This window comes from Polistes fuscatus, unplaced genomic scaffold (genome assembly GCF_010416935.1).
Source record: "Polistes fuscatus isolate 324 unplaced genomic scaffold, CU_Pfus_HIC Scaffold27, whole genome shotgun sequence".
Lineage (NCBI taxonomy): Eukaryota > Metazoa > Arthropoda > Insecta > Hymenoptera > Vespidae > Polistes > Polistes fuscatus.
The window spans coordinates 2,124,468-2,150,040 of NW_025113104.1; the positions used below are offsets into that span (position 1 = coordinate 2,124,468).

The following is a 25,573-nucleotide window of genomic DNA, read 5'->3' on the forward strand; positions in this document are numbered from 1 at the left end:
GAATTCACGTCGAGTCTGAATCTTGATCCGAAGAAACCTTTTGACCCATTCCAATGAGAAAGAGAGAAAGAGAAAGATGCACTGGACCAAGGTTATATATCTGCATCGAACCACTATCTTTCTCTCTCCCTTTTTCTTTTTTTCTTTCAGGAGAGTCCAAAAAACGCGGACTCATTCTGACCAAGCAACCCCATCCTTATCGAGAATAAGTCCGCTTCCCCGCTAGACAATCCGGCGCGGCATTTACAGATCCATCGATCCAACAAAGAAGACGTTTCTCTTCGTAAGATCCGATCTACCGTCCACCATTCCACGAACACACAACATTCTATGATCTTACGTACCTATGTATGTAAGTAAGTATGAATGTGTATACGTAGCAAGTGAGATAGACTGGAAAATGTTTCAATTTATCCTCGTTATGATGTTATTGATTATCCGATATCGATTATTCTCAGCCACCGATCGAACTGAAGACTTCTGCTTTAACTTGATCGCAACATTTCATCCAAGTTTATTTCGATGAAATTATAGGTTGCAGGTTTATATTACATATGTATCTTTGCATATCTATATCTATATCTAAATAAGTGAGTAAGTAAGTAAGTAGGGTAAGTATAGATAGTTTTTCTCCCGAGTTAAGAATTTCCGATGAAATGTATTTCTTTTAACAAAGGAAATTAAAATACAGTGTCTCGGCAACAGCTCACAGTGGCAAACGACGCATAGAATCGAGTTGATGGTTCGCAATAAGGGGTCCGCTATCGTACACTGGACTTAAGATGTTATTTAAGTTATTTACGAGATGTCCGGAGACAGGTGACACGCGCCTTATACCTGCCGCGGGTAAACGACCGCCCAGTCGTGATATATAAACGGGCGGTGGTTCTTGTAGAAAAGAAAGAAAGAACGAAAGAAAGAAAGAAAGAAAAGATAGAGCGAGTGAGTGAAAAGGAAAGAAAAAAAATAAAGAAAGAAAGGGAGAAGGAAAGAAAGTAGAAGAGAAAAAAACGATAGGCACCCCGTAATTATGCGAGGGTGAATTGTGGCAACGCGTGTGCCGAGCTTACATCGTCAAACTAAAGAAATATTTCTTTGAAGAAGCCTAACAACGAATAAATCTACTAACTCCACTTACTTCATGTTGTTACTCACTTTTCATTCACTCGCTACCTACTCCGTATATAAACATACTTAAATACATACACTCGATAAAAATGCAAATTCACATAAGCGCTCGAATACACGTACGACGCGTTGGTATCTATTGAGTTGCCTAGAAAAATTCGTGCTAGATTACAAATACCTGAATATAGATATATTGCATATAAATAAAATAAATAAAATATCAATTACAACATCACAAATTTAACGATTAAGTCGATTTAAATGTAGACAAAATTGTACACCTATTCTTCCATTTACGCGCTACTTTTGATATTTTTTATTCTTTTTTCAGGTTTGCGTAAAGGTTTGCTGGACTGTACTTACGGCATTTTTATCAGCGTAATAAAAAATCAACGCGGAACGGTCAATCCGCGTAAATGGAGGGACGTGTATGGATGATCGTGAATCTTCCTTCTATCCGAGTAAAATAAAAACCGAAAAAAAATAAAAATAATTGAAAAACGAAGCAATCCAAAGAAGGGTGTAAAGAAGAAAAGGGTCCGAGGATTTCCTATAGGACGTCCTCGAACGTCCGTCAAGGAATCAATCGTCCGAGGCGCACGAGTTCTCCTTCGAAAGGCGAAAGCCTTGTCGTGAAAAGAGGAGTCGCGCGGTTACGCGCGACGGGACATTATCGCATTAAATATCGACAGCCGGCTTTCAACGAGAAACGAGAGAGGAGAGAAAAGAGAGGAGAGAAAAGAGAGGAGAGGAAAGAGAGATGAGAAAAGAGAGATGAGAAAGAAGAACCGACAAAATCGACAAGAAAAACTCCTCGATTTCTTTCCCATCTACACCTTACCCAACAACCCTCCCTTCTATTACCCCCTCACCTCTCACCTTACCCATCCGTTTACCACCCCTTATGAACGGAGCCGAATTAACGCGGCGGAACTCTTTAATTAACCTTTCCAATGAAATTTCAACTTTGAAGAAATAAATAAACGCGACGAGTTTTAATCATTTATTTCTTTTCGCTGTTTCTCCAGTATCCATTTCTTTTTTTTTTTCTTTTTGAAGAAACGTTAGCTCGTAGTTCAAATATTCGTTGAAATCATCATATTAATTTACATAAGAGGAATAACATTTCACCTTGCGTATGTGGCTTGGAGTTAATTAAAAAATATAATTGCGTCAAATTATAGTAGAAACATATGAATATATATGTAATATTTGAATATTTATTTAAGAGTATTTTTTTGGTTAGAAAATAATCGTTCATATCGAGTATGCTAGCAATTTCTTCCCCTTTTCCCTTCATCACCTCCCTCTCCTCCTCCTCCTCCCTACTCTTTTTCTCTAGTCGACGCACCCGCTGCGTTTATAATAGGCTCAACCATCCTAAGTCCCTCTAATTCCTCGACTTCTCTCTTTTTCTTTTTCTTTCTTTCTTTCTTTCTTTCTTTCTTTCTTTCTGTTCACCTGACGAGCGTAGCAGTCGTTTCTATCGAAAGAGAGAGAGTCTCTCAGAGTCTTTCTCCGAGGCCGCTAAAGGCGACGTGCCTTTCAGCGTAGTTCCCATAGATTATTATTAGAATGCGCGTTTCTACCCTGGTCGCAAGCAGGTAGATGGACAGTGCTCCGCCCCCCGAAAGAGAATGAAAACATCGCATATAGCTTTAGAAACTCGTATATGGTTTTTTCTTTCTTTCTTTCTTTCTTTCTTTCTATCTCTCTTACCGTTTTCTTTTTCTTTTTTTCTCGCATTTGAATCTACCTGAAAGATCTTTTCGTCCAATGAGAATTGCCTTAACTAACTCGAAGATCGCTAAGAAATCTAAAATTCTAGATCACCAGAATGATTTTTTTTTTGTTAATATATCGAGATACGCCGTATACGTAAGTTAGGTGAATTTTTAATAAGAATCTTTTCGTCCAATGAAAATCGAAGATTATCGAAAAATCTACAATTTATAGATCGCGAAGAAATTAATAATTTCTAGATTAGGAGAATATTTTTTGAGATATCAAAATTATTACCAGTCATACGTGATTTTGCGAATTTTTTTCGACCAATGAAAATTGCCTTAATTAAGTCGAAGATGACTGAGAAATCCAGAATTTATAGATCGTCTGAATTATTTTTCGAGATATCAAGATACGCGTCATAAGTAAGTATTACGTCTTTGATAATATGTGTATATAAATCATGATTATATAATTGTATTGTATTGTTCCTAATAATCGTATTTCATAAGTTTAAAATTGTTTAACAATGACTACCAATATAACAATGTTATATTTATATTTGCTTATTATCTTGATTATCAAAATTAAAAATTACAGGAGATAGAAATTAGTTAATTCGTATAATTAAATTATTCTATTATAAATAATATTTACTTTTCAATTAAATACGTACTTGTGTTAGTTATAGTGTCGATGAAAATACCAAGCTGAAATTCTTTTTTCGTCGATAGGATAGCGAACAGGTACAAGTTTTAATATCAGGTGTCAGCACTGTACGGCTTCTTTATCCTATCCTTTCCATTCCATTCCTTCCCGAATTTTTCAATCTTTTTTTCCTTCATTCGAACAAATCGTAAAGCTTGAATTTCGCATTAACAAAAGCAACAAAATCCTCCAAAAACGCGAAATGCTTTGATTTGTAATATTTTTTACACTCCCGATTTAATAATAAACATTAAAAATAAACGTGAAATTAAACGCGAAAGATAAATATATGATATTTGTTCTATAACATTGACAATTATTTATAAAATATAATAAGAAAATAAAATGAATGAATTATTAATTAGTAAAAAAAACAAAGACTTATAAAACCCGCGCAAATTGTTCCGAATTCGTCGCGTGAAATGTCACGGTAGAGTCATCTAGCGGTGGAAGGTAGAATTAAAAAGTGCATCGTCGGCATTTTCGGAAACTTACCGTAGGAAAATATTACATCGATCGATTTTTCGCGCGAGCGATTTAAAAATTTGAAATGTACACACATACGCCTAATCGTTTTTAACGTAACAAAGAAATGAATCTCAAATTAATGAACAATATTTGCAATTTTAATCGTCCAACAAGGAGATCATTCCCGTGAGTTTCGTGCACGCGGACAGACAGTTTTCAGTAACTAACCGACAAGAGAAGCTCGTAAAATATTCATAACTTTTAGAAATCCCGTCAATATGCAAATGGAAAATGCTAATCGGCTTGTTGCTCGCGCCTACGAACTCGTTCCGTTGTCACTCGTCCGCCAAGATTTTTATCTTGTCTTTTTTTTTTCTTCTTCTTCTTCATCTTTTCATCTTCATGTGAATTTCTCCTTTTTTTCTGTCATCTCAGACATCACTGACCGATCATTTAAATTAGCCATCGAAAAAGGAAGAGATCAACCGTTTCGCCTATCGTCCAAGGATTTTTAATTAGACGCGTGTTGCGCAATCATATTAAAATCATCATCGTTTTCATCGTAGAACGTTGAACGGTTCTTTTCTTTTCCTCCCTGATATTATTTACCGATCACTTCCCGTCGTCGGAATATTGACGTTAATAACGCAAATTTAAAACGTGTTAAATAAGCAAGTCTACTAATCGATTATGGCAACGAATGTTTAATTTACCTTTCGTATTATTCATAATGAGCATTTGCTGTCCCGACTTTGCATATTGATCGCATCTTATTCGCGCGTTTCGGAAATTTAAGATGCGCGAGTAATGAGAAAATAAAAGGAAAATAAAAGAAAAAGATAGAGAAAAACATAAACGGAAAGAAAGAGTTGCCGACAACGAGTACGCATGGTCGGCAAGTACAAAGGACGAGTACCGGCCAAATTAACTCTCGATTGAAAGTAAAGTGTGCTTCGTATTACGATTTATAGAGACTCGACTCATGAAGCACCCTTTTATTGTTTCTATTCCTCTCTCTCTCTCTCTCTTTCTCTTTCTCTCATTCTTTTAACTAACTCCAAAGATCGTGGATAGTAATCGGAATAAATGTGCATAATTGTGAGATTCTTATATGCGCGTAAAAAAGAAACAAAAAAAAAAAGGAAAGAAGAAAATTATGTATAAAATATACGCGGAGATATTAAAAAGAAAAAAAGAAATAGAAAAGGCGTGGCATACAAAAGATTCGACCAATTTCGATCAGAACCATACACGAGAGAGAGAAAACACACTTATGTATACTTATACGCATACATATGCACTGTCTATACAACAAGCTATACAAAATATATCGTAAATTTGGAAAACGTTCGGAGAGACTGGAAATCTCGAGAGCCGGTAGCAGCAGCAGCAACAGCAGCATCGAAAAGAGGCGGCACTAGGGGTGGTAAGAAATGGCGATATAAATAAAACGCTTGGGGTTTTAAAACTTTTAAGCTCCGAGCATTCGTATCGTCCGAGTTAGCATCGGAGAACACCACTGGAGACGCCTTTTCTCTTCGTTTGGAAAAAAAAAAATAAAAGAAAAAACAAAATACCGAAGAAATAAGAAGAAAAAAAAGTCACGAGCGAAGATAACAAAATAAATAAAAATAAAGCGAACAAATGTAGTCAAGGGTAGGAAATAAAGAAATTAGAGAATCCCCTTTCGCGAGTGTTATCTCGGTGGGAAACCGCGAAAGAGGATCTGGTACACCGCTTGACCCTCCCACTGTTAGTCTCTTTAATCGCATTGCGAATAATTAACGAACGCGCCCTACTACTGTGGACCAATATTTCATTCAATTTAAATAATTAACGATAAATCAATAAATACGATGGGGGTTAAGTGGGATGAAAATAATTCTATGGTGTATTAGTCAATCGATGATTTAAACGCATCTACGAAGTAGATTCGTCAATGATGGATTTCGATCGTTGACGAGTAACCTCGTAGACTCGGAAATATAGCATTGACTAACTATACCCTAGACACTCTCGTTGAATCATTCCAATTTGATTGAATATTCTTACCTATAGTAAAAGAAAAAAAGAAATTATTCTGATCGCGATAAGATAAATATCTATCTCGTATTTTATTATCCGAATAACGGGTCTTGCGATGATCACCGAAGCGACTTAATGGATATTTATGCGACTTTGATCGGCAAGTTAGACGGTTTTTACGTTTGACAGCTCCCATGAGATCAAACATGAAAGAGAAAGAGAAAGAAAAAGAGAGAGTGAACTACGCATAGCGAACAAATTTGTTGGTGTCAATCGTAGATGAACTCGAGGAACAGGAGATTAGATTCGGATAGAAGAATAAACGAGTTCTAATTTCTAATCAGACTTATACCAACGTTACATCTAATTAATACACCATGCTAATACTTATATATTAATCGTATAACATAAACTATTGGAAAAATTTCTGTTATTTTTGGAAGAAAAAATGCGTGCCGTTTTCTTCGATGGTTCTAAAGAAAGAGATAAGAAAGAAGAGAAAGAAAAAGAGAAATGCAAGATGGTTCAGGCAAGTTTATGTAGATGGGCATTATGCGATCTCCGGCATCGCGTGTACGAGGGAGGAAGGAGACTAAGAAGGAGACGAAGAAGAGAAAGGATCCTGAAAAGAGAGGAAGGAGGTTGAGAGGACAGAGAGTGCCGGTGAGAGACTCTGTTCTCCTGTTCGTGCTCTTCCTACGGCGCAGCGGCTACCGAAATGTTTATGTAGATGAGCGAACATCCCCGATGTCGTCGTCGTCGTCGTCGTCGTCGTCGTCGTCGAAGAAGAAGAGGACGATTCGCAAGTTCACCGATTTGGTGCCGCCAATTCTCAGAAATCTCGAAAACTTCAGGAACCTCGATAACAATGCGAGACGTCGAAATGTTGAGAAAGATGAATTTTTCAACAAATAAATATCTGCTTATGATTATCTAATGTTATATTTAAAAATTAAAGAGAAAAACAAAAAAGAATATTAGATAGGAGAGATAAGTAAAATATAGGTATTATTACAAATAAGCCAACGATAACTCTCTACCCATTATTATCTCTAATAAATACCTGTATCTCGAACAAATAATTATACAGCGCGATTTTAAAGGATCAAGAAGACAAGAAAGTTAGTATTAACGGGAAAGAGTGAGAAAGAATGAGTAGTAGAGACAGAGAGTCTCTTATTCGGCTCGCTTAAGGCAGAAAGACGTGGTGTTTGCTCACCACAAAGGCGTCTCTTTGACCGAGCGCAAACAACCGGAGCAGATAAGTGTGGCACGGTAGCAACAGCGAGAGATTAGGGCTTGTTTTACAGCGGGCGGTAAAACTGTCGCGCGGGTCGCCGCAGTTTTTAAAAGGAAGGCGGTTTTGAACCGACCGGGCCAATGCGGAAAGCTCGACTAACTTGAACATGTTGAAAAGAGATGAAAACGATCCTAGATAAAAAAAAAATAAAAAGACAGAAAGAAAGTATGCAAGTCGGCTTATTCACCGAGCCCTGGAGAAATATAATTAACCTGAACGAACATGAGTGCGAGAAAAAAACGGGAGAGAAAGCGAAAGAGAGACAATCATATTGTAACGTGTAATATGAGACGTAATGCGGGAGAAACGTCTAGTCTCGTCGACTACGTTTGTCTCAGGTAAACACAAATAATTTCACATCGCTACGCTCGTTGCAGCTTCTGTCCACCTTTTAAAGTATATCTTCCTTCGTGAAAACGATCTTTACCACTTTGTCATTCATACGTATATAAAGTTTCTAGGTCATAAATATATGAGCATGCACCTGGATCTATTATTCTTATCAACGCTTCTTATATACGCTTCTTATATACTTAGATATCTGACTAAATACTTCACGAGGGTGGATCAACCACCTCCGCGAACCACCGCGAAGGTGGATTCAACCCACCAACGACTATTTTATCGAAAATCAGTTCAATAATATTTTCATTTTTCTCGACTTCTTAGAAAAATAATTTGAGAAAAGATAAGTTAGAAAAAAAAAAAACAGATAGTAATAGTTGGTAGAACGAAAAGAATCTAGTGTCGGCGGAATGACAGGTGCTGGGGACACCTGCCAGAATTTACGGAGCTACGCATTGCATAGACACACTCTGGTGTAAATTTTTCCTCTTTCTCTCTCTCTTTCATACACTCCCGCATACATACGCGCACACGCGCACACACACAAACACGCGTACTCTTTTTCATCTTTACAGAAAGCCAAAGTAACAACAACAACAATAACAAAAGAGGGGGGAAAAAAAGAAGAAAAATTCCGTAGCGCACGCGCGTTTTTCTCTTGGCCACCCTAAAGCTCACCCTCGCCGAGGAATATCCAACGTCATTCCCTACCTTCTCTCTCTCTCTCTTTCTCTCTCTCTTTCTCCCTTCTCGGAGTGATATATGTGACACGTACCGGCTCGCCTCTCGGCGGATAATTCTGAATCATGTTCTCCTGCTTTTACTCGCGCTTCACCTTTTGTCACCCTCCACCCGCTTATTTCTTGTCCTTTCCTACTCATCTCGATTCGTTCCCATGAATTTCCTCGCATCTTCCAAACGAGTCTCATATTTCGTATACAAATTTTCATCCTCCACGTACTTTGTAAAAAAATTAATCGAAATTTGCCCCTTGACAAAGAAGTGCGTCTTAAGATTCGTATAAAAAGAAAAAAACGGTGCAATTAAAAATTATTTATATTAATTGAACGTACCCCGTATTAAAATTCAAAGTATTCGTGTATTCCAAACAAAAAAAGAAAGTTTTAACGAAATAAACTGTCTTTCTCGACCCTCCGAATAGTTCCTACGTTTCGTCTTCCGACAATTATTTAAAGGAGAAGCCGAAATCGAAAGCCGAAACGAAGAAGAGAAAGGCTTTAGGCAAAAGAAGAAGTTTCCTCTGAAGGACGAGAAGAAGAAGAAGAAGAAGAAGAAGAAGAGTTGAAATAAGAAGAAGAGGAGGAAGAGAAGAGAAGAGGACGCTTACAAGTTCTTGGACCGAGTGGAATCGGGAGAGAAAGACAGAAGGATAGGGGAAAAAGAAAAGGAAAGAAATGAGAGAGACAAAAAAAAAGAGTATGCACCACCACCCGCTGGGCCGAACGAGAAGCATGCGTGTGATCGCATACCCACGCTACGAAGGCATTTCGTTTTTTATTTTTTTTTCTATTTCTCTCCCTTCGAAAATCTTCCCTCGATGTGTCCCTTTTCATTCATTTCCCCTTCTCCTTATTTCTTATAGTACAAGTTACCCTTTAAATTACACGAATATACATAAGTTCTCTTCAAATAATTTCAATAGGAAATAGAAATGATGACATATTTTGATAATATTCACGAATAAAATACCAGAGCAAGAGTTGTTATTTAGGGTTAAATACACGATCATTTGATATTATATATTTGAAATGAACAAACATACGAAATATTAACTAGAATGTATATATCTATGGAGTGTACGATCTTAATATTATTCACTAACCAGCTCGTATAATCGGAACGGTAGTGTTTTCTCATATGTATATACAAATATATATATAGATATAGCTATCTCTTAGGAAGATTATATTTTTCGAAGGTTGCTACCAGAAGTGGTACATTATCTTGATAAAAGATCGTGCTTCATCTTATCTCGATACGGTACATAAAGTCTCGTGTAAAGTTAGTGGGTGTAAGACACAAAAGCAAGTTTTCGAGAAATCTCTTACTCCTTCTCTCCCTTTCTTTCTTTCTTTCTCTCTTTTTCTTTGACGATTAAATACACGAACGAACATATATGTATATATAAACGCAAAGTGAACGTGAAAATTTGTGAGTTTTCGCGGGAGACGCGTGCTCGTACCTTCGGCTCGTGATCTCTCATAAATGTACACGTGTACCAATATTTATGCAAATACGTAAGTTCAGCAAATTAACGAGTTACCAACTAAAGAGACACGTGTATATGTATATTTGTAACGAGTTTGCAAAAGGTTACGCGTGTATCCACGTTATCTATAGTTATTTGGATGCCAGATCACACATAATAAGCTTTCGGTACGCCATATATCAGTCGAACGCGCCTGTTCAACGAGTTTCATTCCTAGACATTCACGTATGAGAAGAAACTAATATGGAATCCAGTTGGATAGCTGAAGAAACTTCATTCTATTTTTCTTCTCATAAGGTATCCTCTTTCCTGATGGGTTTTGATCAACGAACCAAACCGATCTTTAAGAATCTGGTTTTCTAAGTCTGAAAAGGTTACCAGGTCTTGCTATCTCGATTTCGTCTACGTGTATTTTCATGAAATCGGGGTGTCTCCTTAGGTACAATGAGTGATTAGAAATAGAGAGAGAGAAAGAGAGAGAGAGACAAAAGAAAAATGTAAAGAAAAAGATCAAAAAGACGCGGTTGTAGGAGGAAAATAAAAAGACAGACCGGGTCAAAAGAGAAAGCGAAGGTCTCGTTGTGAGGATCACCCGCGGAGCTGAATAATATCTTGACAAAATGGTAGTGGGCCACCACTTGCCACGCTATTTAAAATCGTGCGATGCTCCAACAAGAAGAAAAAAAAGAAAGAAAGTCAAGATTTCGGTGTTTAAATATCTCGAAGTAATCCTAATCCGTCAAATACCCGCCATTTAGGAATTTCACACATTTTATTTAGCAAAACTGTCAATCCGCAAAACAGATACAAAACATATCGATATCACTTCGGTTTCCTTGATTCCTGGCCTTTACGTTGATTTGACGAAGATCCGATCAGTCGATCGACACTTCGAAATAATTATTTGTAATCCTACTCTAAAATCGCTATAAACGTTCTCGACGTTGTCTACTGGAAAAGAGCCTTTCATCTAGCAGCTATTTTATTCTTCATATACGATTATGAATCATTTTAAAATAATCTACAACGCGCACATTGATATCTAATTGAATAGAATAATTAACGTAAAACTGAAACAGTTTCCTACAAAGACATTCGATACCCGGAGTTGGAGAAACGTTAATAGAACATTGAAAATGCAAAAGATAAATTCTACGCTTGCTAATTGATTATCGAAAAAAGACATCGAAGTACCAGGTTGGATTCGTCCTCTTCCGGAGCCGAGAGCTGAAAGATAAGAGATGAAAGGAAGATGAAGAAGAAGAAGAATAAGTAGGGGAAAAAAAAGAAAACTAAAACGAAAAGAAGAAAGAAAAGATACGAGATGGGTGTAGAAGAGATAGGGTGGAGAAAGAAATTCGTTCATGCAAGTTACACGGGCATCCTGGCTCATTTGCACCAGTACCAACCCTCTGTCTCTCCCTCCTTCCAACCCTCCCTCCCTCCCTGTCTCTCTCTCTCTCTCTCTAACTCTCTGTATTATTATGATAAAATATTTCGTCGGCCATAAATTCACGTCGGAGATGCGGAGACCCCCGTTGTGCGGGCCACCCGACGCACGTTGCACCGCGATAAACATGCATCGTACGAGTTGCACGTGTACCTACTCCGAGTGCATTCGAACGCGCATTATAAACGCATCTCCTCTCCGTACCGAGGTGTCCTCTCTTTTTTCTTTTTATTTCTTAGTTTTTCTTTTTTTCGTTTTGTACTCTTACTTTTACTCTTCTTATATCTACACTCCTAGCACTTTCTCACCGAAGGAAGGAACGCACCGAGATATCTTCTCGGCTCTGAATTTAATCAAAATGACGTTAACCTTCGAAGTCATACCTATCTATTATGTACAAGCTCGCTTACTTATTTACTTCGAACGATATTTTTAATTGCTCGCATATAACGCGAAAGAAAGAAAGAACAAAAAGGAATTTCAACGCTAACCCTCGCTCAGATTAATCAAAATCTTCATTTATGTATCCTATCATCGTGCTTTTAATACCGATGAAATCGATAGATCAACGTAGAACCAGAGAATGATCCCTTACGATATCCACCAATAACATATCGTTATTTCGAGATTATTGTTAGAGTCGAAGGATATAAAGAATCAATGTGATTATTCGTGATACTTTTCGTACAACAAACGGCGTGGATATTATGTACACATAGTAATTCATAGGATTGGCCGATACCACATAGGATTGGCCAGGTTGTTGGCAAACTCCCCTTCTTCACAATACTCCTAGAAATAGGTATATATTATACATATATATATATTTACACGTATACATGCATATGCCGGACGAGTCATGTTTTTTCACATCCCAGGAAAATATACAAATCAAATTTGGATTGATTTGTTTTCACTACTAACGTTCGAGATTTTGATCACTAGCGTCTAGGTGGATCCGATGTAAAAATAAACGTTTACCGGGGGCACGCGAACAGCTAACTCTATCTCTCTTTCTCTTTTAATCTTTTTTTTCCTTCTCTTTCTCTTTCCAAAAGTGTAATCGACTTTGGTTATATTACATTGTTGCGTGGCTCGACGAGGTTGGATAATTTAAAACAAGGGGGATGCGGGAGGTGAGAGAAGAAGAGGAGAAGTAAAAATGAGAAAAAAGATGGAAGGGAGAAAGAGCAGCAAAGAAGAGTTCGACCTTCGTACCATTAACTTCTATATAAATCATCCAATGCTCGTCCTATCGAAGCAGATTGCTACTCCGAAAAGGATACCTATATCCTATGTACTGTCAAAATCCTCAATTTGATTTACCTCTTTCGCGCTTATTCAAAAATCCTATCATAATTCATGATACAAAAATAGACACGGTTTTTCTCTCTCCCTCTATTTTCTTTTTATTTCTTAAACATATCTAGTATGGTGTGAGATCTGTCGATGAAAATTAACAGTCAAAATAGATATTAATCTGTATGAACGTTTAAATATAATCTCAAAGGAAAGATCTTTCTTTTTTTTCTTTCCTTCTTTTTTCTTTTGCGGAGCCGTTCGTCATCCCTTCGAAGGAGACAAAGCACGGGAAGGCGAGTTTTAATCGCGTCCCTCGACGGATGGTGAAGAGATAGGAGGGAGATCGGTCGAGTTTCAGGATTCTGAGGATCAAGCTGGGAACATTCCTTGGTTAAGCATATCTACGAGGCTCAACTCAACGGAATAAGAAAGAAAGAAAGAAAGAAAGAACGAAAGAGAGAGAGAAAGAGAGCCTGTTTCGAACTTCTCTCGCTGCAGGGATGCCCCGAATTCCGAAAACGATCATCTCTCTCTCTCTCTTTTTTTCTCTCTCTCTCGTGGGCGGATCGTATCCCATAAATACTCGCGGTGTAAACAAGACTCGTCGATGTTTGGGCAGCCTCTCGCACTCCTTCCAGTCAGCCACGGATTCGATCGACTGATGTAAACATTTTTACGAAAAATAAACTCGATCCTACGTTGGTTATCGCCGGCCACCGGCGAGTAATTGCACGTTGCCACGTTACGACGATACCAACGTTCCACCGTCCAACCGATTCCTTATCTTCTTCTTTTATTTTCTTTTCTTTTCTATTTTTTCACATTAGAACTCACAACAGAATTCGCTTAGGACTTCGATGACCGTAACGTCTACTGTAATGATTTAACGTATAAGAGAAATATCGTCCACGTTTAATCGTACAACTTTTTTCATAATTTTGATTCAACATTTTCGTAACATATTTTAAGTCATTTTTACCCGATTCATTCGATTTCTTTTCAATTTTAAACGTATAAATAAAATTTTGAAAGGGCAAACGATGAATCTAATCCTATAGAGAGATTCGAGTGTAATCACGTGTAACTATGAAGAGAAGACGTTCTCACGAGTTCCATCGTAATTATTACAACTTAGGATAGAAAGTAATTTTAGCGTTGGAATGATCTATGGGACATCTGATGCTTATATGCAAGTGGAATAACATCGGTGCTCGACGAACGTTAAAGACAAAACCAGCAATTACACATGGTTCACCTAATCGTAAAACGGAATACATACTAAGAGAACGTAGTCGCCGACATTGCCGCAGTGTCGTCGTCATGCTGTAACTCGCCATAAATCAGCCGACATCTTGCCGAGTCAAAGATTGGATACATAAAAGTATAGGCACGTACATATATCCGACGTAATGTTAATAACGGTTTTGTAAAATCTGCATTTGCAAATCTCGTTTTATACAAAATATTAAATTGTTTATTACTCGATCGACAGGATCTCCATATTAAAATTCATATAAATGAATATTATTATTACTATTACTATTATATTATAATATGGATTGGTCGAGAACGAAATGATTAGGGAAGAAGCATCGATCGTGTCTCGTGACCAGAGGGAATTAACGTTCGTTTCGAGGAGTAAACGAGATGACGACGGTGCTTCCTCGGTATACACCGAGACTAGTACACCGACAAAAGTCCGACCAACTAAAAGAAAGGAAGAAAAGAAGAGGAAAAAGAAAGAAAGAAAAAAGAAATAAAAGATAAAAGAAAATTCTCTCAGGGTAGGTCGTTATGCGAACGATCACAGGTGTAGTTCGAGACCAACCTGCAGTCTATAAACGCAGTGAGCCTTTGGAAAGAAAAAAAAAGAAACAGAAGAAAAAAGAGAAAAGAGGAAAGAGGAAAGGAAAGGAAAAGAAGGAGGAAGAAGAGGAAAAGGAAATCTCGCGAGAAGTGGGAGAATAAAGCAAGAAGAAGAGGGAAGAAAGTTAAAAGAGAAAGAGAGAGAGAGAGAGAGTCAAGTGCTCCGCCCCAGGTAGATGGCAATATGGCCGCTGGAGGAATCGCAGGAGGCAAAGCAACGACGACGCCGACGTCGTCGTGACGCCCGCGTTCACTCAAGCCACCTCAAAGCTACCTCTACGTTTACGGCCACGACACTCCTCCTACTTGTCCAAACGGTCGACGCCTACCCTCCCCTACTCTCTTTTTACTCTCCCACCCGCACCCCCCACTACTCAACAAACACACCACCACACGCCGAATACCACGCGTAACGATCCACCAATACGAGATTCTAAGCGGACTGACACGTGCACAAGCTCCGTGTAAGAGAATCATTGGAGAACACGAAAAATCTACAACTATGCGATAGCTAAAAGATCCCAATCGATCCGATAACTTGCTCCTTCCAAAAATTATCCCTTTTTTCCCTTACTTTTCTCTATTTCTTTTATCTTTTATTTTTGTTTTTACGCTTTTTTCTACAATTACGAAAAGGATAGAGGATATTTTTGTTCATTTCTACTCGATATTATCATATACGTAAAATGAGAATTTTTTTACAATATAAGTTTAATATTTTCTTTTCTTATATTTGTAATTTTTATTTATTTTATTTGCAATTGTTATTTTTATACATATGACTTCAATATCGTTTTCCTTTTCTTTCTTTCCATATTTTCAAAATTACAAAAAACATATGATCGTTAATAATAATGAATAGATAACACGTGATAGTTTTAACTCACTTTTTCAACTATTTAGTACCAATTAAATAGAAAAAGTGGCAGCACATTGCAGACTACAATGTATTACCAACAGTAGAAATAAACAAAATCTACTATTACCAACAGTAAAAAGGTTATGAATCTACTATTAAAGGTTAAATTTAAAAAATAGAAATCTACTATTAAATACTGTCGGTAAGAATAGAATTATACTATACAGATACGTTAAACAATTACGTTGTTATTACCTTTTTTTCGTATTTTCTCCTTTATATAGAACATTGGCAGCGAGATGCAAATATTGAGGAAAAATAATAGATAAAAAAATAAAAAAGAAAAACGAAAATAGAAACAAAAAATTGACTGTGAAACTCTTTTAGAAAATCCTGAACCATTTCCTTTTCCGCGTATTTAAAATATTAATGCAAATTAAATATATATTTCGTTAAAAACTATATGCAAAATCTTTGGTACATTTTCACAAATATTTAGAACTTTATTTGTTATAGAATTTTGAGTAACAATATTAATTTTATATTTAATTTTTGTGCGTGCCTTCAGAAATGCGTTTTAAAAAATAGCCATTATATAGAAGCTCAAGTAAAAGAAATTCAAATTGAGTAGATGATAAATCCAACGATGATCACCTGTAACAAAAAGAAAAATATATTAATCATAAAATCAAGTGATACAATAGCCTGACATATAAATCGTCCAATTCACAGATGCACTTTTCAATTGAATTCTCTATTTATTTTTTCAAATCTCTATTAATCGTTGCAATAAAATTAAATTTAAACGCGTGATTTTACATTTGCATAAAATAAATAAAATATATAAAGAAATAGGAAAAGTAAAAATACTAAGTTACTAAAAGAAGTAATATCTATTAATTATTGTGAAAGACTTTAAAACTGCATTTTATAGAAAAGAAAAATTGTAAATTTAATAAAATAAAAACACAATGAAAAATTTTAAAGACGAAACAAGGAAAGAGAAATTACTGTAATATTTACCGAACGTTATTTAGTATTCAAAATTGAATAATAAAAAAATTTTAATATTTCTGACTCTAACTAAACACATATGCATCTTTTCGACGATTTTGACGGACACAAATTTGGTGTCCCAAGGAGATGGAATGGTCCGTCATCTCCAATTAAAACTACAAATTAATGACGAGCAAGCAAGTAACATAATAAAATATAAAATATAACTAGAGAGCTATTCTCGAAAAGTTCGAACTTGCTGTTGAACCTTTGAAAAGAGCTCAATAGTTTATGTAGTTGCCCTCTTCAGCCACATTTAAGTGGGGGCCTCTTCGGCATAAGCCTCTTCGGCATTTAGCCTCTTCTTTCTTCATGCCCTAAACTCTGCTGTGAGGCTTTTTTTAAGCGCATTTTACAATACAAACCGTACAGTTACATTTACTCGAATGCCTCAACAGATATTTGATCTAATCGATGAACCTATTATTAACACTTTGCATTTAAAAAATTAAATAATATCGAAGAAAAACAGAAACTTTGTCATACATCATAATATGGTCTTACTATTTTACTCGACCACTCTTATCTTTTATCTTTACTCTACTTTGTATTTACTATACATACATAACAAATGAAGTATTCAGTAGGAATTACTAAAGAGCAAAGCGTTAATATACTTAATATTAAGTAAGTATCCAACGTATTCAGCTATCTTCACTTTTTCGAAAAAAAATTAATTTTTAAGAAAACGCAAAGACTTTTGAATCGTTCGATACTGATTTATATCTCGTGGTACAGAGTATCAGCAATATATGGAAAAAATACAAGAAATATTTAAATGATAAATGAATCTAAAGGTTGCTGAAACTTTGTATAATATCCAGAGAAGAAATTGTCCACTCCCGAGTGGAAATTAAAATCGCGCGACTTCTCCGGTCTCTACCTACTTACAAATTAAATAAACATTCACACCTAAGTATGCTACCTGCCCATATATTGGCAATATGTAAAAAGATCAAACATACATGCATACCCACCCACCCACTCCACGATTCTCACACATACCACCAGGGTGCAAAAGCCTAAACTAGAGAGCATGCCCCGGGGCACCTCCGACACCCTAGTTCAAACGCGTGTTTTCTAAACTTTTGGGAGTACGTACCAATTGCTGTAATCGTCTGCCAAGGCTAATGATTATTGCATAAATGACTAATGCAAAAATACAAGTATAAACTAGTATATATTGCATACTAGTTATATACGAGTATATTATAGTTTCCACAAATAAATGCGGTAACTCTACTATGCAAAACGATTGTTAAAAAAAAAATTTCGTATCGTACGCGTGACTCTACAAGTTATTTTTATTCAATAACTTTAAAAAATAATAAGCGCGGTATTACGTTTCGCGAAACGATGTACAATGCACATACCTAACGCACACACAGGTGCAATGTACACCGTGCAATCACTAGCACAATGACAGCCGCCAATAGGGGGAAAAAACTTAAAACTAAACCCATACTAACCGTTTCTCACCCATACGAGTAGCACCTGGGCACACGCATAGATGAGAACGCAGAAAGTATAGGGGGGAGAAACGGGAGATTAGTACATTAGAAGCTGAAAATCCTGATCTAAAAAATATGATTAAATACACATAAATACATAACACATAAATATACATTTTTATAAAAATTCATCTAAGCGGCTAAGGACTCTACAATGTATTTGATAAATAATAACTTTTAATATCTTTTAATATATTTCAAAACCTCGGACGACTCCTTTCATTAAGTTGGCTGTTCTAATAAAAGAACTGGGCTTTGAGCCACCACTTAACTGCTAGAATCTATCCGTCGCGAATGAGTTTGTCTTCTTGCTCATTTATTTATAATATCGAAGTATCGATATATTAAAATTAATCGCGATTAGATAAACTAAGTACGAAGCAATGCATGTAAGACATTTATTACATGCTTTTCTGGACAAAAACGAGTAAATAAATGCTCGATTTCACCACTACTAACCACGAACAAAACACGTAATAAAAAAGAAAGTGCATTTATTAATTGCATTATTAATTAAATGAATTTAACCGGTGAGACAAGAAAACCTATCCTGAACTAATATAAAATATACAATTCAATATACAATACAATATACAATTTTCATGAGTAACTCCTAGAAAGGAATTACTCATGTGCTCGTCACTAATTTATTGGAATAATTACAACCAGTAACTCGTGCCGATTAGGACCTTTCATCCTCGACATGATTGAGCACCGGAGGGACTTTAAATTTTAACTCACGGCATAAGAAGTTCTACGATGGCTCCAAAACACTCCTACTTCGCAACAAGTATAGCAGTATGACGATCAGAAAGTTCCACGGTATGCTATTGAAGAAGACCCATAGAAGACCCATAGAAGACCCATAGAAGATCCATCGAAGATCCATAGAAGATCCATCGAAGATCCATCGAAGATCCATCGAAGATCCATCGAAGATCCATCGAAGAATCCATTCCACATCTTTGAAAAGTAAGGAAATCCATCGTCTTATCTGTAACATAAAATAGAACATAACGATAAGTTATCTGCAATATAATCCAAAATCATATAAAATAAAATCGAATAAAATGTAAATAAAAATGAATACTTACAATGCATTCCAATTGGATAAAACTCAATTGCATCTTGGTGATGCACCTCGCGTGAATCTAAAAACGCGTTATTAACGAAAATAAGAAACTATAGATGAGTTTCTTATCGCGAAACCGAAATTTTATTCTACGGCGAAAAACACTGGCTCTAATTCGCGTATGATTTTAATTTATTATGCGCCCGATCACTGATTCTACAACTGCTTCCAAAGACTGCTTTGCACACAGTCAATGCAAGTAAAAAAATCTTCATTGATGCACTGGCTCTAACACGCGAACAGTCTGTGCGACTGTTTAAAGATAAAAATACAACTTTACTCGAACAAACTCTAATGCAATTACTGCTTTGGTCGCAGTCAATTTAATATGAAAAATTTCTAATACAATCGCGTAACACGAACGAATTGAAATGAGCGAACGAACGTGCTTCTAATCCGTGATTTTAATTATATTCAATCGATACAACACTCCCGTATATTGCTTCGCGCACGATTGCAATCTGAAACAGAAATAGAAAACAATACTATTAATATCATTACTATTACTGAAAACAATTAAAATGTTTGTTGAGTTATTAAATAAAAAAATATACTCACTTTGTATCTCCATCGATGAATGCACGATGGGTCTCCTACCCTTAGGATGACGATGACGATGCACTAACACTGATTCTACAACTGCATTACATGCAGTTAATTCAATTAACACTAGATTAATGGACTAACAATAAACCAATTTGACTCTCTATTTCAAATTTCTTTGCTACATATGATACATATATATATATAAAATTTAAATATTATTTTTTTAAAATATATGTTGATTTTTAATGCCATAATGAAATATATGTAAATATTAATTTCTCCCCTCTACCTATTTCTTCATTCAAACAATATTTGTAAGTTTTTAAAAAATAGTAAATGAAACAATAATGAAACAATCTAGTGTTAAACGAACTTCCAAATGAATTTAATTAATAAATTGTAACACTATTCCAACGATGATCTGAAACAAAAATAAAAACAAGATTATATAGACCATTGATATAAAAACATTATTATAATTATTGAGAAAATGTTTAATATAAAAATTGAATTACATTTATTCTTCTGTGATGAATGCACGATGGGTATCCTACCCTTAGGATGACGATGAGCACACGTTTAAACCGAATAAAAGAAACTTACGGAGTTTCTTAACCGAGCAAACGAAACTTTTACATACGGCGTACAACACTGACTTTACTTTCCGATTCTTTTGTATTTTATTTTTACGATGCAACACACGAGTACCTCATTGCCTACGCGCTCGATTGCAATGATGTTCTGAAACAGAAAAAGAAAAAGAACAATTAATATCATCGTTATAATAAAAAACCATAAAAATTATCATAGAAGTGTTTGATAGAAAACTATACTTACTTTTAGTCTTCATTGATGACTGCAGGATGGGTATCCTACCCTTAGGATGACGATGAATAAAATAAAATAAAAGAAAAACTCTGAAAAGCTGAAACATACTAAAAATTATATTAAAACATTTCCTGGAATCATTCCTGAAGGCATAGCACACTTTAAAATATATACATATATACATATATATATTCTATATAAAAGTATTCTAAAATAAAGAATCAATGTTAGATATAAAAAGTTGTCTAATCAGCAGTTGTCGAATGTTGTAATTAGATAACGTTAGAAAGAAAATCAATAAATAGTTTAATACGTCGCGTTCGTTAGATCTTAACTCGATGAAGGACGGAAGGGGAATGGAGATCTCTCTTTGTATATCTCGTAGAAATGTCGAATGCTCGGTGCTCGTCTGTTTACGTTTTGCTTTGGCGGTTATTCTTCTGTTCTCTGCTCGAGAAATTCCTGGAAATATACACACACATTCATAAATGCCTGTAGGTCGAATGTTTTGTTTCCTTATTCTCTCTCCTTCTCACACTCTCGTTCTTACTCTTTCTATACATTTCTATATGGGTTAAAAAAAGAAGAACGCTTACCTCGATGAATATGTAGATAAAAAAGTGTAAATACAATTGTTTGACGGAGTATATGTATTTCTGCTGGACTCTTCCAATGCTTGGAGAACTAAAAAAGAAAAAGAAAATAAAATTACATTAGTACAATATAAAGAAAATCAAATATATGAGTGTATGTGTACGAGCAACCTAACTTATGTATATATGCCTGTATGTGTGTGTATGTGACAGGAATCGAATTTAATACGAAATACGATCTTTGAATACATAATTATGAAAAATAATTAATTAGAGCATCATTAGAGATGGTAGTAAGTATCGATACCATGAAAAAAGCTGGAAATTAGAAGAAATATTGTTAAGTAACATTGGTGAGATTTGGCGGGATATCGAGATATATCGATGTTATATTTTCACAGATTTCTTACGAACTTTTTAATATTTCGTTTTGAAAACATTAACGTATGAAAATCTTATGTTTAGCTATCGTTTGATATATAATAGAAAGGTGTAAAATACTTTTCAATTACCTGGATTAAACGAGATGACGCAGTACGCTGGAACATATACACTTGACAGGTTCTCAATATGGTGGTAATGCTGCCGTAGCGACATCTGCTGCGAGTAGTGGCTACTTGATGATTTAACATTTTTTTTCATCTATTATAGAAAAATAGCAAATAGTTAAAAATAATATATAGGAACATAAAAATTGTCGAAATATATACTTTATTAATCCAAACAATGAAAATTGAACATTATAAGTCGATATCCATAGAAATGATGCCGTAAAACAAGATATATACATCATTGCGTAGAAAAATGCATACCAATGTACATGGAATTTTTTTCTACGCAAATATTCTTTATCCTCGACATTATCGTAATCTTTCGATTATATCATTTGGAAGTCATTTGCTAGAAGAATCTATTAGTATATAGGAAGATTATTTACGTTAGAAAATATTTTTTAATTACCTGAGATTAACGGAACGACGTAGCATCCGTCCGATCTCCAGCACCGACGCCGCGAAAAGAAAGAAGAATGATCAGCAAAGAGCCCTGATTGGCTGATAATTATTGCAGAGATAAGTGACCAATCAGAAATTCCCAATTACCATATAGAAATTTCACGCACACAAGCTTGCCCCGTCACGTACGTAACTCGGCTTTCTTCATGACCACGCTAGTCAAGCTAGATATGATAATTTATTTATTAAATAAATAAAAAATTTATTCTATTTTACTATTTAAGGTACACGTATCTTGTTAATATTTATAAAATAACGAAAAGAATAAAGACAATATGCACTATAAACCTTATCACACAGAACAGAAAAACATACATAATTTATTTATTACAATAATTAAATATCTTTTTTATTATTAATTATAATTTTCTAATTATTAATCCAATTAATAATTATTGTTATCTAATTTTTCTATTAGGAGTATGCGTTCCTTGTTAATATTTAAAAAAAAACGAGTAAAATAAAGACAATATACACTAAAAACTTAATCACCTCATAACGTTCTGATTTAAACATTCCTTCAATTTTTATGTAATTGTTTAAACTAGTGTACATTTGTTTTAACGTCCCTGTGCAATGATGACTTTGGATAATAAAATTTTTATCCAGAAAAATATCACATTAAAATTATTTTATATTCAAAGTATGTTAATAAATATGTAATGTTTAAACCAGTACACATGTGTTTAAACAATCTGAAATATAAAGAGATTGCATTAGAATATTAAAATAATTGTTAAATAATCGATAGGAATGTCTATTGTTGTCTAAAAGAACGGAATATATGATCTATGTACCGTCCCCTTCGAAATCCACCGTTGAAATGAGACGTTGTCCTCTATGAAAGTACTTTTATTAAATGTTGTTTATCTGACTTTCCGAACGTTGCGCATGTATATAAAGGGTGTCATACACCTAATACATAATTATTAAGATTGTAACGTTCTTATTTTCGTATTTTTATCATTTTTATGTATATTTTTTATTGCTCCTGCGCAATGATTGCTTCGAGGGTAAAATTTAGCTGCAATATAAGAAAAGTGCATTAGTGCATTAAAATAATTGTTAATGTATACGTAATGTACACGTATATGGAAATGAAAAAAGAAAGTACATTCCTCTAAACAATTATACAACCAATATATTAAAACAATTAATAAACAATATACTAAGGGAAAATGTGAATTATTAAAGTTTACCATTATGATAGAAGAAAGCTGAGGTGTTTGTTCGTTTGAATACTATAAAAAAATTGGCTGGATTCATTTTACAATCTTGTAGGTTCTTCTTTTATGTATGTACTTGATACTTAAGACAATAAGTAAGCCTAATAGATGCTGTGCTTTTCCATATCTTTAAATACTTGCAAATCTGAAAATCATAAAATTTTATTAGTAAAGTATCAAGTTATCCTTGTTAATATTTAAAAACTAATGTATAGAATAAAGATAATATACACTAAAAACTTTATCACACTGCAACAGAAAAACTCACAAATTTTATTTATTTAATAAATCAAAAATAAATTAATTTTTCCTATTAGGTGTACACGTTCCTTTATAATATTTAAGAAATAAAGAATAAAATAAAGAGGTTATACACTAAAAACCGCACAGAAGACACAATCGTATAGAAAAGAAACCTCGTTGCAAATATTTTAAAAACAATTGACATAAAGCACTGTAACCATCCTTAAAGAATGAAAATAACAAGAATTTTTCCATATCAATACAGAATATGGGAATTTATACTTTCATAGTTGGCATAAGAGATTTCAATTGTTTTGTTTCAATTTATTTTAATTCTTTAAGGATGGCTGTATTGCTTTATGTCATTTGTTTTAAAGATTTCTATAACGTGGTTTCTTATCTATACAATTATGTTTCTCTGTGCAATGTGATGTCAATTGTCTTAAAAATATCAACAACGTGGTTTCTTTTCTATACAATTGTGTTTTTCTGTGCAATGTGACAAAGTTTTTAGTATATATTGTCTTTATTCTACACGTTATTCTTTAAATATTAACAAGGAATGTGATAAACATATACAAAACACTCATATATTTAATTTTCTTTATATTATTCTAATGCTATGTTACTTTATAGTTTTTTTTAGGTTTCCAAACATTGGAAGAATACAGCATGAATACATATACTTGTCAGTCTAATTGTGTTTACTTTTCTATCTAAATAATAACTGTGTTTACTTTTTATATTGATATCAGTTGTGGTAAGTGTATCTCTTTTCTTTTATAACAAAAAGAAGAGTAATATTAAAAGTAGAAGAAGCGAGAAGAGAGAGAGAGAGTAACATCTTATACAAATATCATACATATACATATGTAGACTCGTTCAGTTGGCTTAATACTTTACTAATCAATCTTATGATTTTCAGATTTGCAAGTATTTGAAGATTTGGAAAAGCACAGTATCGATTAGGCTTACTTATTGTTTCGTGTATCAAGTACATACATAAACTTTAATAATTCACATTTTCCATTAGTAAATTGATTATTAATTGTTTGAATACATTAGTTGTATAATTGTTTACAAAAATGTACTTTATTTTTTCATTTCTATATTCGTGTACATTACTTATACATTAACAATTATTTTAATGCACTAATGCACTTTTCTTATATTGCAGCTAAATTTCACGTCTCATTTCAACGATCGATTTCGAAGGGGACGGTACATAGATCATATATTCCGATCTTTTAGAGAACAATAGACATTTCTATCGATTATTTAACAATTATTTTAATATTCTAATGCAATCTCTTTACATTTCAGATTGTTTAAACACATATGTACTGGTTTAAACATTACATACTTATTAACATACTTTGAATATAAAATAATTTTAATGTGATATTTTTTTTGGATAAAAATTTTATTATCCAAAGTCATCATTGCACAGGGACGTTAAAACAAATGTATATTAGTTTAAACAATTACATAAAATTGAAATAATGTTTAAATCAGAACGTTACAATCTTAAATTTTTACAAATTTAAAAGACAAATAGGAATCATATTACATAAGGGATTCTTTTCTTTTACAAATTGTATTGCCAAGCCTCGTACCAGGTAATAAAAAAAATTATTGTTAATCGACTCACTAGAAAATATTGTGGACTTGTATTAACTAATTTCTTTTTTGTAGAGATTCCATGGGAATCATTTTGAAAATAGAATGCAGAAGCAGTTTAAAGGATCTTTTAAAAGGCAAACATAAATTTCTTTATTGGGAATAAACCAATATTATAATATTTTCTAAAAAATATTTATTCAAAGTATTAAAGATCTGATTCTTTCTGCATAGGTGATCATTCATTAAACTAGAAGAAAAGAAAAAATAATTTTCAATTAGATATGAAAAATCGAAAAACACTGTAATCATGAAAGATTTAGGAAGACACCGGTGAACGTGCTACGTTCTAACACTGGAAGGAAACCATGTACTATAATATTCTATCAAAAGAATTGA

General features: G+C 34.2%; 1 long non-coding RNA gene across 1 annotated transcript; it reads right to left on the bottom strand.

Moving 5' to 3' along the window:
- Positions 1-15,955: 15,955 nt before the first annotated feature.
- On the bottom strand, positions 15,956-16,463 carry LOC122518948. Its single transcript, XR_006304204.1, has 2 exons — positions 16,430-16,463; positions 15,956-16,060 (listed from the first exon to the last, which is right to left on the bottom strand). It is a non-coding gene; the product is annotated as an uncharacterized LOC122518948 (long non-coding RNA).
- Between the last annotated feature and the right edge of the window lie 9,110 nt (positions 16,464-25,573).